The 13,770-nt window shown below is 39.0% G+C and overlaps 1 long non-coding RNA gene across 1 annotated transcript in view; it reads left to right on the forward strand.

Moving 5' to 3' along the window:
* Nucleotides 1-13,770, forward strand: part of LOC148057518 (uncharacterized) — a 398,505-nt gene that overhangs the window by 162,051 nt on the left and 222,684 nt on the right. Inside the window, exons 6-7 of the long non-coding RNA XR_015706361.1 lie at nucleotides 1,187-1,256; nucleotides 7,970-8,049. This is a non-coding gene — a long non-coding RNA (uncharacterized LOC148057518). The remainder of the gene's footprint in view (nucleotides 1-1,186; nucleotides 1,257-7,969; nucleotides 8,050-13,770) is intronic.

Here is a 13,770-nt window from a genome sequence, read left to right on the forward strand (position 1 = left end):
TGTAGACTCTTTCTACCCTCCAACAGGTCAACACTTCCACCCAACTTGGTGTCATCTGCAAACTTACTGAGGGTGCACTCGATCCCCTTGTCCAGATTGTTGATAAAAATATTAAACAGAACCGGCCCCAACACTGAGCCCTGGGGAACATCACTTGTGACTGGCTGCCAACTGGATTTAACTCCATTCACCACCACTCTTTGGGCCCAGCCATCCAGCCAGTTTTTTACCCAGCAAAGAGTATGCCCATCCAAGCCATGAGCAGCCAGTTTCTCCAGGAGAATGTTACGGGAAATGGTGTCAAAGGCTTTATTAAAGTCCGAGTAGACAACATCCACAGCCTTTCCCTCACCTACTAAGCTTTGTTATAGAAGGAGATCAGGTTTTGTCATAGAAGGAGGCAGGTCAAGCAGGACCTGCCTCATAAACCCATGCTTACTGGGCCTGATCGCCTGGTTACCCTGTATGTGCTGCATGATGGCACTCAAGATGATCTGCTCCATAACCTTCCCCACACCGAGGTCAGGGTGACAGGCCTGCAGTTCCCCAGATCCTCCTTCCGGCCCTTCTTGTAGATGGGCGTCACATTTGCTAACCTCTAACCTTTGGGACCTTCCCAGTTAGCCAGGACTGCAGATAAATGATGGAAAGTGACTTGGTGAGCACTTCTGCCAGCTCCCTCATTATCCTCGGGTGGATCCCATCCAGCCCCATAGACTTGTGCGTGTCTAAGTGGTGTAGCAGGTCACTAACCATTTCCCCTTGGATTATGGGGGCTTCATTCTGCTCCCTGTCTTCCAGCTCAGGGGGCTGGGTACCCCGAGAACAACTGGTCTTACCATTAAAGACTGAGGCAAAGAAGGCATTAAGTACCTCAGCCCTTTCCTCGTCCTTTGTCACTACGGTTCCCCTTGCATGCAATGCAGGATGGATCTTCTGTGAAATGTGAAGCTCTCTGAAAGCAGCATGGCAAAAATCCTTATTGTGCTTTGGTGCCTCTGCCATAGTATCTGAGTTTTTGCTGTTTACCTTCTTTTATACCTCTGCAGCGTAACTGCTTGTTCTGAGAAATTATTTCCTTCCACTGTTAACGTTTTTGTCTTATCACATCTTATGTGCAATATAGTTTAAAAGCAAAATGTTTTCAGATGATCAGGGGATCATGATTGTACTCTTTGCTTTCTAGGGGCCTGCTCTGAGATCTGAGGGTATGATCCACGTGTGCTACTGAAGCTGACTCGAATGGTGTGACAAATGTAAGTATTTTTAAGAAATTTGGCCCTGCGAAGCGTCTGTTTGCGCACTTGGAATTAACAGATGCTTTAATATTCCCATGTCATGCCCTTGCTTCTGTAATGTGCATACAATGATATCATTCACTTCATCGCACAAAGATGATGTGAAAATGAATCACTTAATGTTTGTAACGCATTCAGATGTTGTTGTGATGAGCACTGTAGGAAAACCCACAGGCAAATGAATAATTCATTGTTCAAATCAGGCTCTGAATAGTACACAGTAAACAAGACATGGGACTTCACACTGAATAGTAAGAGTAAGGCCAAATAATTAATGATCACTTGTTCAATTATCACTGTCCATTCAGAGTATTGAAAGGGAATGGGATCCTGTGGAAAGAGTGCGGTCATGTCTTAAGGGATTGTATGTTAGTGTATGATTGGAAAGGATAATAAAGATAAAATAGCTTATTTTTTTCTTTTCTTTTTTTTTTTTTCTCCCAGTGACTTTCAGTATTAGTTATGATGTGTGTTTTGGAACAAAGATGAAGTGTGTTAGGCTTTCCAGATTGCCTGATTTTAAGTCTATAGGTCTCCCCTTACCATGATGTGATAGTATTGGGTAATCCTAATCTCTTCTTTAATTCTGTTTTCATAGTTTCCTGCCACCCAGTGAATCCTTTTGGAAGTTGGTGCTTAAGCATCAAATGAAGGGTGTAATGCTTTCTCTGATCACTGTAGAACTGTCTCTGGATGTAGTTTTTTAGTTTGGATTTTATCTCTTGATATGAAATGATCTTAAAAGAAGCTAATGGAAGAGGAGAGTTAAACTTTCCCCTGCGTACCAGCTGCAAGATAAGAGTTCGGTTTTGATGGAATCACAGGTACTGGAATAGCTTGTTCCTGTGTTCAACCTTGCGACCTTCTGTTGGATGATATCTCTGAATGTTTACATTTTGAGGATGAAAAAGAAAACCAAGGGAGATATTTGAAGCTACACTACACAAAAATATGTCAATAATTCAGGCTGACTGATAGCTCCTCTAGTAACCAAAGTCACCTGCAATTTTTTATAGTCCTAGAGCATAAGCCATCTATAACATATAATCAGTTCTACTCTGCAGATGGAACTGATGTTTGTTTCCCAGGCATCCCCTCCCTACTTCTCTAAGCTGAATCTTTAAAAATCAATTAACATAATTTGATCAATTTAAAATACTGAATACACTGAGGTAATTATACCAAAATTCTTGCATTTCACTGCTTCCAGTAACAATAAAGCTATTGACAGTGCAACATTAAAAATAAACAAGCATTTCCATGAAAAATGTTGTGATTTACATTTGTCATTTTTTAAACTTTTTAACTGTTTTTGAAGTAGCTTTTGTAGAATGGTGATTTATAGTTTAAAATTGAGGACTTCATATTTTTCTCTTGAAGGTGACCAGTCTTCAGTCCGTTTGTTGGTCTGTAAAGATGAATTTTGTATTAAAAAACCACCAAGGTGCTGAGCTGTTGATTTAATTTAGCAAAAGTGTGTGTCAGCTCAGCTTTGTGTTTATTTCCAGTAAAAATCTTGTTCCAGATTTTGAACGTACATGTTTAACAAGATGTGGTTAGTCGTTATGGCGGTGATGAGTCCAAAATGCGATTTGAACGGTCACAGACATCACTGGGTGCTTCCATAAAGCTGTTCATCGAGAGATCGTGACCAGCATCAAGGCACTTAGGGAGAACTCCATAACTGGGAGAAAGTCTCTTGGGGTTTATTTTTTCAGAAATACTGAAGTTTAACCATGCTATAATGTCTTTGGGCCATGCATAAGAGTCACCTTTGGGGGCAGACTGAATTTTACAGCTTTTTCTTGAGACTATTACCCCTTATGAATTTATTGGCATTCCCCATGAAGTTTGTAAATAACTTCTATTTCTGTTTTAAGATATCATTTCTGTTTAGATAAGCATTAATGTAAGCTGCATGCATATTTAAAACAATCTGGAATGACCATGTACTCAGGTGTAGATGTACTTTAAGGATGTTGTGCGTTTGTGTGAAATTCATGAATTGGGAATCACTGTTGTACAAGACCTCACAAAACTCAAAAAAACAGGTTGTTTTTTTTCTTTTGTGGCTCCTGTCCCCATGCTCTTCCCCTCTTTGGCTTCACAATTTAAATGCAAGACCACTGAGCACAAACATGTCCAAGAGACAGCCACAGCCTATGGTGATATGATACCACTACTAAGTATGATAAATAGCAGTTATGGCACACCTGTGTTTAAAAACAAAACCAATTCATGTTTGAAAAGCAATTCTGTATTTGACACTTCTGGAACAATTTAACAAAAGGCTGGTACTTCAGAATATGAGGGCAAATTTTGATGAAAAGCCCTGTAGAATAGCTGAGTGATTGGAAGCAAATACAGGATCCAATATAAAAGGATATATCTGCATTTTAGGAGAAACTGTGGAGAAATACGTACCTTAAGTACGTTAGCAGGCTAAGAAATGTAATGAAAAGAGGAGACTTTCTTTCCTAGGTTCCAAAGCTGGCAAAGAACAATAAACACACCTTTTATGTTTTTTACTTTAGAGTATGTAATCCTTTCTATATCAAATAGAAAACTTGCAAATGATGAACTCATCTTTTGCAAAGATGGGCCAAATTATTACACCTGGAGGTTGATACATCCAGGGAGTTCTAAGTGTAGTTTCACTGGCCTTCTACAAGAGATGAGTTTTGCATGTGAATTGATATTTGCTTCTGTGTCTATCAGCATTTTCTTAGGGCCCTGCATAACTTTTAATCTGAGTTCATAGCGAATCCGATACTTCATTGATCTCACAGGCAAAGGTGGACTTCAAAAACTGCAGCCAAAAGTTTGGAGGTATTGGATACAACTTATGGTGAGACCTGAAGCTCAGAGACAGAAGGTAGTGAATTTAGGTACCTGAAGTGGTGTGTGCACCTTTATCTTCTGAGGCCCGTCAGGGCCTTGTCTCTTCACCCAATAACCTTTCATTGTCTTGGCCAATTACAGGAGGGTTGGGCAGGGATGGAAGTGGAAGCACTAAAAATATTATGAAATAAGCGACTGGCTAGAGGAGGAAGATAAATTAGTCCTTTCTGAGAGACGTGTCAGCCTACCAGGTCTCTACTCTGTTTGGCCCGAGAGCTTTGCTGAACCTCTTGAACCATGGCTCAGCACTTGCCATACCAGGGGCTATCTCTGTGCCCAGGCGGGAGTTAGCTGATGGGGGAGGGAACATTTTCAAAATGGTGTTATTGGAATAAGGGTGCTGGGAATTATAATTGGTCATAAATTAGAATGAAACTGAGGTTTTATTACTGGCACTGCTTACAGAAGAACTTGGAGCTATTCTTTCTGTCTGTAATAATACATTTAGCTTACTTGGGAATGTATTGTCATAATTTTCATCAGCTTGGCAATTAAAAAAAATTTATTTCCAACTAGAATTGATAGAAGCAGAAACTTCTTTAAAATACTGAAGTCTAAGCCCCTTCAAGGGAGTGTTTCTTTAAATAAACACATAACAGCATCTCAAACTCCAAGAGATTTTTTTTGTTTTTTTAATCTTCTAAGTAAGTGTCCTTTGCAGTTATGTCTTTCATCTCATGGGAACTGGCTGCTCCTGTTTTAATCCTAAAACATCATCAAAGTCAGTGGGAAAGAAGAAGAAGAAAAAAATATATATCTGCAACCTCCAAAATAAAAGTTCAGTGTATTATGATTGAGCTGGGCAAAATCCTATCCTGGTACTTTTACATTTTGTATAAAGAAAGATGGAGTGTTAGAAAAAAAGAATTTTCAGGGTTGGACATTTTAACTGCATTTGTATATGGATCTAAAATTCTTGTTCTTTTCACCAAGAATCACACGTGAAATGTGTGAAGAAGGTGTGGGGTGATGTCTAATTTTGCCCTTCACAGGAATACAACATTGTAGCTCTTTGGTGTAGAAGGAAATCAGAAGTGCATATCAGAAACATCTCCCCAGTCCATTTGGTAAAGAAAAATCAAGACTGTCTTCCTTCCACCCCCCAGGAAAATCCTCTAACTTGATGTTCTTTAGTCTGAGTGAGCTTTCAGGGTCATCAAAATAATTTTTTGAAGCCTATGGCCTTAGTATTCTTATAGATAATAGCATCAGGCCCATTATCTCCTACTCTTCAATTTTCTTTTGGCTTCCTGCAATTTACATCCCCTTGTCCACTAATATTTTCTGCGTTATTTTAAAATAAATCAAATAACGCTTCCTATGTTGGCTCTGGACTTAATAAAAATCAGACATGCAGCATTTGGGACTCTTAAAATAACACGTTTTAATACAAAGATGTGAGATATCTTTTGAAATCTGTGGTGGATGTTTGTTTCCTGCTGGGCTTAATTTAGGAATCTAGTGCTAGCATTAAACCAAGGGGAAAAATGTCTGCTCTTTCATCTGTGTGCCACATCCCATCCAAAATCACAAACAGCTCCTTTAAATTTCTGATCTTTGTCCCCTGCTGGATGTGCATAATACACATGCCTGTCTGACATATGAGACAGCCAGAGTCTTTAAACAAAAAAAAAAAAAAATTGCTAAGCCCTGCTTATGCTTCTTGTCTTAGGCCTCATAATCATCTGCAGTTTGGGAGAATGAGAAGTGTCTGAATCTGCTTTGATTTAATAAAGGTGCAACTTTTCCTTTTTCTGAAGAAACCTCTTTCTTACTAAGTCAAAACTCCTGATTTTCTTGGTAAAACAAAACACAGGTAAAAATGCTTGGGGAAATAATTACCTTCCCCATAGCAGAGGACCATTTTCATACTGCCTTTGAATACAGAAGTAAATATCTTCAGACATGTCACCCTAAAATTACAAAATTTACTAAGGTCAAACCCAAATGTGAATCTCGGGCTCTAACACCTGGCCATGTACCTCTCGTAAACTGTGCCGTATAACATACAGAAGGACTAATGGTTTTTTGCAAGCTTGTATGGAACGATGTGGCTTCAGAACTTTAACTGCTTGGATCACATCAAACAGCTGGGATCAGAGCTTAAGGAAAGTTTCCACTTTTTGTTTGGTAAAAGTCCATCTTTGTTTGAAAAATCATTTTGGGCCCATTGTGCTATAATAGAGATTACACATGAAAAGCATATTTTAAAAGAATGTTATTAAATTGTAAAATGTAACAGTGAAAAGTTTGATGCTAGAACCAATCGTGGTCCTGTAATCTCAGTTGGTATGTTGTACGTAGGCATTATGATACAGATTTTAATTATATGCTTGTATCTTTTTTTCTCTGTAGTTTCTCTGCCTCATTTACATAAACATCCCTTCCCGCCTTTCCCTCCCCCCAAACAGAAAGCACTCTTTAAACTGACAAGCTATTTGATGTTTTGTTTTCTCTTTATGCAATATATGAGCAAGTTGCACTAACTGTGTGCTGTTCCAGCCCTGATACGAGGGCAAAACAATTCTCTTTTTCCTGCAATTCTCTGTGGTACTTCACCAGTTGAGGAGCAGAGAGGTCCGGTGTAACCTAACAGTGGCTTTTTAGTTGCAATTGCAAGGGAAGACCTGTCAGCATAAACTTAGAGAATTTATGTATTGAAATTTAACTTATTTTTTACAAGGTACGTGTGTGCAGATTTTTATTTTCTACTGGGTAGAGAGATCTGGGAAAATTTTGAGTAAAAAACAAAAAAAAAAAAAGCAGTCACGTTCACAACTGACAGACCTTTCATTGACACATTGCCAGTTCCTGATCCAAAGCAACCGTGTTCTAAAGCTTCCCAAAGGAAAGGCCACCAGGATTTTTACAGTGTTCATTCAATTCATTTGTTTGTGAAAACTAAAGTTTATAGGAAAGGAAAATTTCAACCCAAACAGTTTAATTTTGCTGGAAACTGGGTCTTTGTAACTAAAAATATCTGGCCCACTTGGTAATTGGGGATGCTGTTTAGATAAAAGTATCTGTTTTGTACAAGGCTGAGAAACTTAAAACTTTGATTTTCTTCAAAATGGCATGTTGTTAGCATGTTCAAAATATTCTGCATGTAGTGGACAATAATCAGCTGTGCTGTCCTGGTATGAGTATGCTGGCCACGGACATCAGTTATGGAAGGATGGGGTAGAAGGAATGAGGCTGTGCTGCGAAACCTTGTTTGGGTTGCGCTGGGTCTTGACCTCTCCATCCTGGTGGAAGGACTTAGAGATACGCCTTGGATCTGACCTGCCTTCTGTATTTCAGATTCCTGTGTGCACCTTATATAATCGCGTTTTTCTTTTTTATGGTGTTCAGTAACAGAAACAAGGTAGAAATTATTCTGAAGTAGTGTGAGAGTTCATATTTAAAATGAGATTGTTTACTCAGTGGTCTTCAAAGCCAGGCTTGTCAGTAGGGATTTCAGGGTTTTTCAGAGTACTTTTCAAAGACCCTAAACTTTGGCTAACACTTAAGATCAAAAGAAGAAATGAAGGAGTATTTCTTTGGAGAAGATATTTTGCTTTTTTGAGCTTTATCTGTCTTCCAAAGCCTTGGTGTCAACCTTAAGCAAAGTGATGAATCTTGAAAGGAGCAGATATAGCTCAGCTTCTGTTAGAAGGGACTGCTCCCAAGCATCTCCCCACCTGGCACTCTTAATAAAAAGGGTTTTTTTTACCATAGCGTACTTCAAAAAATCCACTCACCTAGCCTCCTTTCTTTTTCCCCCCATACAGGGCACATGTCATTACATGACTGAGAGGTGAGAGTACATCCCATCTGCAAGAGGGAGGGTTGTCTTTTTGCAGTCTCTTTGGTAAGTTAAAAGAATCTAATGGAGCAGAGAGAGTTCTGTTGTAAGCACATGCGAAGATACAGGAGAAGAAACTTGGTGATGATCTGAGTGATGTGATATTGTACCTGCCAAGCCATTTTGCTGATCTCATTTTGGTACACTATGTTCATCGCTTATGTGAAGTTGCGATTTCTCACGATGATACTAAATCTCATATAGGCAACATTTCACTCATTCAGCAGTTGAGGTGGAAATGTAAGCATCAGGAAAGGGCTATGCAAGAACCAGCTCTCTTTCTTATCATAGCAGTAAGCTGTCACAAGGTTAAATTGTCCTGATGATGAGTTGTTATTAGTATGTTACTTACAATAGGGTCTGTATTTAATCAGCTATATCGTCACCAGTACAATAATGCCTGAAAATGATGCCACAGTAGTACACAGCACAACTCAAAACATGCAAACGAACCGTTTATTTACAAAAAACCACAAACACGTTTATCATAAAACAAGCAACCAAACCCCTTGTACTTTCTCTTATAGTCTTTATGACGTATTTGTTCAATAAAAGCAGTCCTTTCGATTGTTTTTACAGGAAGATAAACCAGAAGAAAAACTTCTAGGCTGAGGGTAAAACTTTCAGAAACGAATAATTGATTCAAGACTTCTAGGGTCACTGTTATATAAAAAGTTTGGTCATTGAAGGCTGCTTCACTGACTTCCAGTGAGACATATGTTTCTGAACTTGGTTCTGAAGGAAGGTCTTAAAAGCTAAAATGTTTTGGGAATTTTGAAAACGCTGCCCTCAATCTTTGTGCTGTAATAAGGCAAAATTTTAGGCAATGGGAATAAAAGGATGTAGTTCTAGCTGTGTGCATTCCTACTTTTAGTTTAGTTGGAGGCTAGGAAACATGAATCTGAAGTGTGGGGAAAGCACAAGGCTTGTATTAAATACATAAAAGCAATATAGACATCTTCACATAAAATGGTCTTATCTTCACTTTTTCTTTTATCTTGAGAATTATCACAGTATGTAATGTGAATTATATGGAATTATCATATAATTTAGCTTCAGCATCACGTGTAGTTGAAGGTGTGGGTGTCTGCATGGCTATAGTAGTTATTCTTACTGTAGTATTTCCTACACTTAGAATGGGAAATATGGAGGCAAATTTAGCTCCTGTAAATGCAAAATATATAGTTTTTAATGAGTGATGTCTAGAATTTTGTTCATACCTGACATTTTTATTGCACGTTTTCTTAACCTAAAAAAAAAAAAAAACCACCATGAATTCTTAGCTTCAGTTTCTCAAATGGTTGTATTTTTGTCTTAGTAAGTTAATTTCTTTTCTTGTGCACTAGTAGTTGTTATGACATATCTTCTCTGTTCCAGGACTTCACTGCTCATTGCTTTGATGTGTGTTATAAAAGTCCAAAGAGAAACAAGAACATACTTGACTCTTGATATAAAGATATATACAGCCAAATATGACCAAAATGAAACTGGCAATGGCTATGCTTCTGTATTTTACTGTGGTATTTACATAACACTTCGGGATATTGTGCTAACATTTCAGATATTTCAGTTTCTCCTCATCACCAATATCCTCAAAATTTTTTCTGTAGACAGTGGGCTGGCAAGCAGGAGAGGCAACAAAGCTTTTAATGCGATCTATATAGCAGGGATCTTCAGGATTAGGTCTCTACAGAAAAGGTGTTTGGCTTTCAGCCGCGTACTTTCTTTAAACGTGCGAATACAGCTCATGTTCATCTTTTGTCTACAATGAAATACTCGATTCAAGTTTTACAGTTCACGTGCACAAACTGTCCGTGTAGGTCTCTTTGATACTTCATGGCTGGCTAGGCATAGGTTTGTGTTCGGTTGCTACCCAGACTGATAGAAATAAGGGAAGAGGCCCATAGTTAAGTATTGGCACTTGTGCAGCAGGGCAAAATAAATAATCCTGAATCGTGCTATGGTTACTGACTAAGCCCCACAGGAACAATGCATGCTTTGAGGTAATATATTTTATATTTTACCTATGAATGTGTGTAAATGTGTATAACTTATGAATCACTTTTCAGCTGGACAAAGTCCCTTAGATTCAAAGAAAATCACTGGTAACTTATATAAATTGGTAACTTATTTCTTTCCCACCCACTCCAAATAAAAAGATAGTGCACCTTAAATAGTTGTTGAGGAGGGATATGCAACTTCTACTCTGGCATGCTAAATAAGAAGAGGGTGGGAATCAGAAATGAGTCTGCTTATCTAGGATGATTGAGTGCAATCCTCTTAAGTACCCCTTAACTTGATTCAGCTGGTCCCATTCTTTTCTACATTAAGTGCTCTTATATTGGCCTTCAAGCAGTAGAAAAAAATATGTTCAACAAAACATTGTTATTAATTAATAACTGTTTGTATTCTTTTGCTTTTGGCATCTTTTTGTCCATTAAAAGAATTTCCTGATTTTTAAAAAATCTTTATTGCTAAATATAATTTGCATAAAAATGTGCAGAAATCCACATTCATGGCCAAATTTGTGATATTTCATGCTAAAAATTCCAGATGCTTTGGGTAGAATGTGCTAATAGAAGTAGCAGTGCCTATGCAGGGCTTGGTGTGTGCTTTCTAAGATGTGACATTGGAGAACAAATAGAAGTTATCTTGAGGTGTGCAGAATTACTGTTGTGAGCAAAGAAATGAAATCTGTAGATTTTGGGGCAACTTTTAATCCTGTGCATTGTTTGTCTGGTGCTTTGCTTTGAAAATACAGAGGGTGTATATTTTGACTGAGTATTTTACAGATTTCTGCTTAAATATGGTTTAATGGATGTTTGTTTTTCATTGCTGTAAGTTTACCTTGTCTTGATTTCCAATGCATCATTCATTCTTTGTGTTCTTTTTGCCTTTTCAATGGAAAAATAGGTTAAAAAAAAAAAAAAGAGAGAGAGAGAAAAGGTTGGTTGCCACAAAAGAACAAATAAAAAACTAATGAAAAAGTTGATTGAGGCATTTTTGGACCTACCTGTGTAAACAGTATTTCAAAAAGTACCAGATAAATATAAAGCGAATGAATCTGGTTGCAACATATTTTTCAATGGATATGAGAAGAACTTTAGGTTTAGTGTCATTAAACAGTTTCCTTAAATGGGGATGTGGTTTGGAATGGTTGTTTATAAATATGCAGATGTACTTAAGCCCAATAACTGTCAAGCATTTGCATGTTAATGAAGTGCTATTGCACTAGGCAGTGGATAGCCAGCCGGAACTGTGGAGATAGGCTTTATCCTGAGGATCTCAAGGAAACTGCCATGCAATGTAAACAGAAGGTATGGTTCCTATTGATGAACTGGGATGATGTTCACTATCGACATTTATTTTCTTGTATTCTACCAGATGCACAATAAAACTAAGTTCCTGCTGTTTCCAATCCTTCTGTTTTTTCACCAAAATAAATCAATTGTGAGGACAGAAATTAATACCCTTCTTTCTCAGATAGACAGCAGAACTCATAAGGGAATAATTACAAGTCTAATTCAGCTCTTTTAATGACATCGGCCAAACGATTCTTGGATTCAAAGTCCCAGATGAGTTCCTAAGCTTTTTAACTCTAAGCTTCTAGGCTGAAATAGTATGGCTTTTAAAATTTGTTTTCATTGGAAGATCAAAGAAATTACTGCAGTATTAATTAACTGTGTGTATTTCTGTTTGTGTAGCCTGCTGAAAGAAATTTGTGCATTTAATAGCAGCCATTTGCTTGGTGAGATAAGGAAGGGAAAGAAGGCTGGTATGTTGGGCCTATAGGAGGAATTGTCTGCAGGGCTGACAAAAGCTTCTAGAAGCTGGTCATCCATGTATGTGTTCTTTAGAAGATTCTTCTGTCAGATCTCATCTGATAATCCTGACATGAGCTTTCGTAATGGGCTGGATTCCAGATGGATTACTTGGTGTCACTATTTGTTTTATCTTGTGCAGATTTTGAGCACATGAAGTTTTTTTTTTAATTTTGTACAAAAATTACAAATATATAGTGGGGAATGTGGAGGGAATGGTATGTTTCCACATTGTTTTCTTTTTGGTAATGTAATAGCATCCATAGCTTCCCTTTGTGTAACCATACAATGAAGTCGTGCTGGTGCCCTGTTTGTATGATTAAAAGCTGCGCTCCTGCGCTCAGGGCAGGCCAGCCATCCCTTCTACCTGTTCTTCACTACCAAATCAAAAATATGTAAGGGATAAATATAGCAGGCATCCAGGACCAACTTAGTTCTTGCCTTAATCCTTTATCTGTATTGAGGCTGCACATTTTGAATGGTCTGCTCTTTAAGTTATTTCTCCAACAGAAACATTGATTTAATGCTTGAAAAGTCCCAGCTAATAAGCACTGCAAGTGACAGATGTGTTTTAAAATTATATCTGGGAAATGTAGGGAGAGGAAATGGATGCTGAATGTAAGAAGTAAGTGGATATCATGTGCTCTGAGCAGAACGTACCTATCTTTCACTTCAGACAAACGCATGTGAAGAAAAACTGCAGGAGTCTGTAGCGTAGAAGACTTAAACACACAGGTCTGGCACAGCTCCTCCAGGCCGAAAGTTAGAGCAGATGGGTTCATTGCAACAAAAGCTGTAGTTGCAGAACATGTAGATGTAGTTCATTTAGCAAGCATGAGTTCTTGTAAAAATGCAGATGCATCAGCATGGGTTTTGGTGGTAACCTGGGTGATCAGGTTTTCCAGGAACCTTGGGCTGTGAGGAAGGCTGCTATGCCAGATCTCTGCCATGTGCATAGCTGGAGTCAGGCTAGCGTTAACAACATGCCGTTATTTGCTTGGTTATTTAATTGCTAATCCAGGCAGAGATGTGAATGTTACAAAGTATTTCTACACCTTAAGGTACCATCTACACCTGACTGATTGTAACACAGGTGCTTTTGAAGGGGTGCCCTGACAGAAGGGAACCAAGTGGATGCTGAATTCTCACTATGAGAAGGGATAACCAGTGCAATGACAAAGTCTGGGCTTGGTAGCCCACTGCTGCCTTGGAAATTTAAGGCAAAGGAGAATGGTATGATAAATCAGGGGGTCACTAGTCCGGCTTTCTGCTCAAGGCAGGGACAGCTATGGGATCAGGCTAGTTTGCTCAGGGCTTTATCCATTTGGGTCTTGAAAACCTGCAGGGATGGAGATGGCACCGTATCTCTGGGCCTGTGTTACGTCACATGTCTGTCCTCATGGGGAAAGAATTTCTCCATATAGCTGGTCTGAAAACCTCTCCTTTCAACTTATGATCATTGTCTCTTATCCTTCTGTTGTGCCCCACTATGAAGAGCCTGGCTCATAACCACCTTATAGGCCCTGGGGGGCTGCTGTTACAGCCCTGAAGCTGTCTCCTCTCCAGGCTAAACAAGCCTAGGTTCCTCAGCCTCTCTTCTTAAGGCAGGTGCTCCAGCCCCTGACAATCTTGGCGGCCCTCTGCTGACCTGCTCCTGGTAATCGTTGTCTGTCTTGCATTGGAGGGCTCAAAACTGGGTGCAGTATGTGACCTAATAAGTAGAAGGGGGATAATTGCTACCTTTGAGCTCCTGGCTGTGCTCTTGCTCATACAGCCCAGGAAGCTGTGGCTGTGTCTGCTGCCAGAGCACACTGCTGGCCTATGCTCAGCTCACTGATCAGCAGGATCCCCAGTGCCTTTTCCACACAGCTGCTCCCCAGCCAGTTTGTCCCCAGCCTGTATCACT

Source organism: Nipponia nippon, unplaced genomic scaffold, assembly GCF_047370975.1.
Source record: "Nipponia nippon isolate SJK-2023a ecotype South Korea unplaced genomic scaffold, ASM4737097v1 scaffold_1, whole genome shotgun sequence".
Taxonomy (NCBI): Eukaryota; Metazoa; Chordata; class Aves; order Pelecaniformes; family Threskiornithidae; genus Nipponia; species Nipponia nippon.